Raw genomic sequence first — 5,993 nt, forward strand, 5'->3', positions numbered from 1 at the left:
ATCGGTGCTCCTGGGCTTGTCAACTCAGCTGCAGATCTTGGGGCTGCTGGTCTCCATTATCATGCAAGCAAATTCTGTATAATCTCTCTCTCTCCTATTGGTTCTTTTTAAAAAATATTTAATGTTTATTATCATTTATTATTTTAATTGTTTTAATGTTTATTTTTGAAAGAGAGAGAGAGGGAGAGAGACTGCGAGCAAGGGGAGGGGGGCAGAGAGAGAGGGAGACACAGAATCTAAAGCAGGTTCCAGGCTCTGAGCTGTCAGCACAGAGCCCCACGTGGGCCTCAATCTCACGAACCAAGAGATCATGATCCAGCGCAAGTCAGACCATTAACCGACTGAGCCACCCAGGCGCCCCCTATTGGTTCTTTTTTTTTTTGAAAAGCCCTAATACACTGATGAGTCCAGCTCTCTCCCTGCCCTACTCAGTCAACGACCTTCAAATGAAGATGTTGATTTTTGGTAATTTTGAAAGACTCAGGCTGGTGATGATGTCAACGCCAAGGCAAGGAAGCAGTCAGTTTCACTAGGGGCTAGTTCTTGTGCCGACTTCACGAATTTATGAATGGCTGTGGCAAGAAAGGCCTGCTCCTCCCCTGGTCTTGCCTGTTGGGGGAGTGGGTACTCAGTATACTCACTGTCCTGTGTGGACGTGTCAGAAATACAGACATCGTTGAGTCCGTTTTGTTCTCAGTCTCAAAGCCTCTGGAGAGCTGGTAACATAAACCCTAAGGTCTTGTGGGGCCTGACATACTGTGAGCTTTAGACACTGACCCCACACAGCTAGCATCACTCACCAACTTGCTCTGAAACAGGAAAGAATACGTGTTCCGACCCCATGCAGTCTTTTTTTTTTTTTTAATTTTTATTCATTTTTTGGTAGAGACAGAGTGTGAGTGGGGGAGGGGCAGACACCGACTCCGAAGCGAGCTCCAGGCACAGAGCCGGGCGCGGGGCTCGAACTCAGGAACCGCGAGATCGCCCAACCGACTGAGCCACCCAGGCGCCCCTCCCGTGCAGTCTTTCTTACCTGACTGCAGAAATAGTTCTTGGCCTGAAATCTCACTTCAAATGTGGGTTTAAGGTGTTCTTTAAAAAAAATTTTTTTTTCAACGTTTATTTATTTTTGGGACAGAGAGAGACAGAGCATGAACGGGCGAGGGGCAGAGAGAGAGGGAGACACAGAATCGGAAACAGGCTCCAGGCTCTGAGCCATCAGCCCAGAGCCTGACGCGGGGCTCGAACTCACGGACCGCGAGATCGTGACCTGGCTGAAGTCGGACGCTTAACCGACTGCGCCACCCAGGCGCCCCTAAGGTGTTCTTTTTAGAGGACTTCAGACACTGCCAGGACGCCGGGAGCAACCTTTTTCAGGACGCAAAGCTCGGTGCCCTTAATTCCCGGAAGAGGAGGAAAAGCACAATCTCTGAACTAGGTTAGGTCTTCTGGGGAGTGTTCATCGGCTTCAGCTCACTGAGAAGGGAGTTGGCCAAATATAAAATTCCCCAGTCTGAATCCTTCTCTTTCTTGTAAGAGCAGCTGGAAGACAAGCCACCCAGCTTAGTGACCCCCCACCTCCCCACCTCGGCTCCCCAGACTTTCAGACCCAGGAGCGCACACAAGTACCGATCCTGACCATTAGGTGTCACTGTTGTACACGACATGGACTGACCTGGGCTCCGGACGATTGACCGCGCTCCAACTTGATCCGCCTTTCGATTTCTGCATGACCGTGGGGTTCCCCAAAGTCTAGCGGTGCCCAGCCTGAGTCCAGTAACCAGTCAACAGTTGACACAAAGTACAGGTAAAGCCCACCTGGGCTTTGCACTCTGGCAGTTACAGCTCTTTGTGATGGAGGATGTAAAAGCAGTCGGTATGGTGAGCAGCCGGAAGGGCAAATAAAAATATTTTTTACCGTTGCATTTAAAAATTCATAATAAACTATGTCAAATGTACAGGAAAATTAGAGGACATTACAAGAAACCCTTGAACTGAATTGCCATGTCTGCTTCAGTGTTTTGCTTTGTTTTATATATGTATTCACAAACATTGTAGAGCATCGTTCTGTGTGTTTTCAAATTTTATGTAAACATTCCCATTTCTATTACATCATTTTGCAAGTTGCTTTTACCACCTCAACCATTATTTTTCGTTTTGGGGGTTTATTACTGTCGCTGTAAGTAGCTCTGATTTATTTATTTGAACCACTGTATTGTATTCCATTGAATCTCTACAACAATCAGTTTATAAAATCATTGGCTATTTCCAATTTTGTTATTACTGCAGGTAAGGCTGAAATGACAATTTAAAAACAACTTTATTTAGGTATAACTTACATACCACAGAGTTTACCCACTTTATTAAAGTATACAATTCAATGGCTTTCAGTGAATTTACTAAGTTGTGCAACCATGACCACAGTCAAGTTTCAAACGTTTCTATCACTCCCGTGGGACCCTAGAGCCCATTTACAGGTACTAACCCATTTTCTCTGCAATGACTGTTCTCACACAGGTCTCTGTGTTCATGTGCGAGAGAATCTTTCTCTTTCCACCTAAGAGTGGAATTTAAAAGGCCATGGACATACACATTTCAATTCTCAAATTCTGCCTCATTTCACGTTGTGTGGTTGAAACAATTTCCACTTTTAAAGCAGTGATGTGTATGGGGCGCCTCAGTGGCTCATCCGGTTAACCGGCGACTTCGGCTCAGGTCATGATCTTATGGTTCGTGGATTCGGGTTATGATCTCACGGTTTGTGGGTTGGAGCCCCACGTCGGGCTCTGTGCTGACAGCTCAGAGCCTGGAGCCTGCTTCGGATTCTGTGTCTCCCTCTCTCTTTGTTCCTTCCCCGCTCGTGCTCTCTCTCTCTCTCAAAAATAAATATTAAAAAAAGAAAATAAAATAAATTCTCTCTTCTTTTTAAAAAAGGAATAAAGCAGTGATGTGTAGACATCTTCTTTGGCCACATTATTAACATACTTCTTTTGTCCTTTTCTTTAGTTTTGTTCTTTTCCTTGCCAATCTGATTTTAACCACATTGTTGCTTCAATTTGCACTTTCCTAATTTCTTTTTTTTTTAAGTTATTTATTTATTTTGAGAGGAGGGGAAGAGGCAGAGGGAGAGAGAGAATCAATCCCAAGCAGGTTCCGTGCCGTCAGGGCAGAGCCCGACATGGGGCTCAATCTCACCAACCCATGAGATCATGACCTGAGCCGAAATCGAGAGTTGGACACTTAACCGACCTAGCCACCCAGGCGCCCTTTCCTAACTTCTATCTGTTGATGTTTGTTGGCTATTTGGGTTTCCTCTTCTGTGAATTGCCTATTAATGCCCTTTGCTCATCTTCTAATGTATTACCTTTTCCCTATCGATTCGTAGCAGTCTCTTATGTATACTGGGTAATAATTTCTGTTTTCAGTTATACACTTTGGAAATATCATCTCCCAGTCTGTGGTTTATTTAAACTCTAGGGATTTCTGAACAGAAGTTATAAATTTTTATGCAGCCAAGTAATCAACAATTTCTTAGTGGTTTGTGCTTTTCATGTCTTAGGAGAAGTATTTCCCCATCGCAAGGTTACAAAAATATTCTTTTGTATTTTCTTCTGAAAGTTTTAAAGTTTCATATTTCACTTTAGGTCTTTAATCTACCTGTAGCTTGTTGTTGTGTGTGGTGAGGAATTGTTTTCTCCAAGTGGACATGCTATTCCTCTACCAAGCCCCATCCTGTGTCACCTGTTCATCTGAGCCTGTTGCTAACACCACAGCATCTCGGTTACTATAGCTTTAGAGCGAGTCTTGATATTTGGAGTGTGACCAAGCTCGATGAGGGCAGGAATTGCTGACTGTTCTGTTAACTGCTCTGTTCCCATCGCTTCAAGCTAGAGTACACAGTGTGTGCTTCCCATTTGTTGAATAAAGAAATGAGTGGATATATAGTAGGGCATGTCTCTTCTCTCCTTTTTTTCTTTTTCTTTAGGAGAGTCTTGGCTGTACTTGGTCCTTACTTGTTCTGGATAATGTTAGGATCAGCTGGGCAAGTTCTACAAAACACGTTACTGGACATTTTAGTAGAATTGTTTTGAGCTTAGAGACTAATTTGTGGGAAATTGACATCTTTATAATCCTGAATCTTCCCAGCTAGGAACGTGGCATATCTCTAGACTTATTTAGGTTGTCTTTATTTTCTTTAGTAGTGATTTGAGATTTTTCTCTACAAAGGTATGCATGCATATGTTATTGAAATCATTCCTTGGTGCCTTGTAGTTTTTGTTGTTATTATGAACTGGTTCTTTTTTCTTTACACTTTCCTACAGTTTTTCATTGGTGTTATTTATTTTTGTATGAACAAATCTTGAATTTCCTGAATGTTTTATCTACATCTACGAAGATGATTACATTTTCCCTTTTTATCTATTAATATACATTTCTAATTTTTTAATGTTGAGCCATCTTTGCATATGGGAAAGGCCAGTTGATTTTCTCCATTAGTGCTTACCAACAGAAGTTTCTGTGATGATGGGAATGTTCTGGTCTGTCCAAGAGAGTAGTCATTACACATAGGTGGCTATTGAGCATTTGAAATGTGGCTACTGTGACTGAGGAATTGAACTTCAAATGTTTATTTATTTTGAAAGAGAAAGAGAGTGCAAGTGGGGGAAGGGTGGAGAGAGAGGGGGAGAGAGAATCCCAGGCAGGCTGTGCACAGTCAGCACAGAATTTGACACGAACTGTGAGATCATGACCTCAGCCAATGTCAAGAGTTGGATGCTTAAACTGGCTGAGCCACTCAAGTGCCCCAGCACAGAACTTCAATTTTTACTTAATTTAATTATAAATTTAAGTAGCCACCCATGGCTCTGGTTGCTGTACAATGTCCAGCTGTGTGTAGTGCTGGCCTGGCATGTAGCTTTGGGTTTATCTTCTCTGTCCTCCTCGCTTGAATGGGCTCTTCCGGAAATGGGATAAACAATGCAAGATTATGGCTTTCCTTAGGGAAATGATAAAAAAGCAACTGAAGCTGAACCCAAATCATGATGCAGTGAAAAAGTCACATGATGGCTGGAAAAGCCACCACCCCAGGCTTTCCCGCTCTGTGCTCCTTCTCGTGAGCAGGGGACTCGTGCCCAACCTCACGATAACCGCACGATGCGCACATCCACTGAAGATGCCTAACATTGATTTTCCTCTGGAAAATAATGTGCGTGTACACTGCATTATGAAAGAAATACATACTCATTATAGAAAACACAGGAGACGCTAGAAAATCAAGGAAAAGATCAACTGTTTAACATTTTGGTGTATTTCCTTCTGATACGCTTTCAACATACAAATTTTTGTTACTGTTGGTTTGCAGATGTATAGTTGAGATCATTCTCCAGATATGATTTAAAATTCTGGATTTTTCTCCTTATAAAATTATAACATGAGCCTTTCCTCAGCTTACCATGATCTTTGTAAACGTCACTGGTTAGAACGATATCATAACTTCCATATACAATTTACTGAACATTATTTATTTCTTTTTTGCCAGAAGTATATATAAGTGTCTTTGGCTTAAAGCTCTTTCACCATTTCAAAAAAAATGTTTTTTAACATTTATTTAGTTTTGAGAGGCTGAGACAGAGCGTGAGTGGGGGAGGGGCAGAGAGAGAGGGAGACACAGAATCCCAAGCAGGCTCCAGGCTCTGAGCTGTCAACACAGAGCCCGATGCGGGGCTCGAACCCACAAACCGTGAGATCACGACCTGAGCCGAAGTCGGATGCTCAGCCGACTGAGCCACCCAGGCACCCCACTTTTTCACCTTTTCAGAATTTACCCCTAGTGGAATTACTGGAGGCAAGCAAAGTAATTGATATTGGAAGCCCTGCTATGCCTATTGTCAAATTGCTTTCCAAAAAGGCAGGTGAATTTATATCCTCCCCAGAATGCGCGAGGGCCTGACTTAATCACCTCCACCAGCAAGAACTGATTAGAAACAAAACTG

General features: G+C 42.9%; 1 long non-coding RNA gene across 1 annotated transcript; it reads left to right on the forward strand.

Annotated features, from left to right (window-relative positions):
• The first annotated feature begins 945 nt into the window (after positions 1-945).
• On the forward strand, positions 946-2,385 carry LOC121013124 (uncharacterized). The gene is made up of 2 exons (XR_005782513.1): positions 946-1,087; positions 1,321-2,385. It is a non-coding gene; the product is annotated as an uncharacterized LOC121013124 (long non-coding RNA).
• Positions 2,386-5,993: the final 3,608 nt, after the last annotated feature.

Source organism: Herpailurus yagouaroundi, unplaced genomic scaffold, assembly GCF_014898765.1.
Source record: "Herpailurus yagouaroundi ecotype Mexico unplaced genomic scaffold, PumYag 198, whole genome shotgun sequence".
NCBI lineage: Eukaryota > Metazoa > Chordata > Mammalia > Carnivora > Felidae > Herpailurus > Herpailurus yagouaroundi.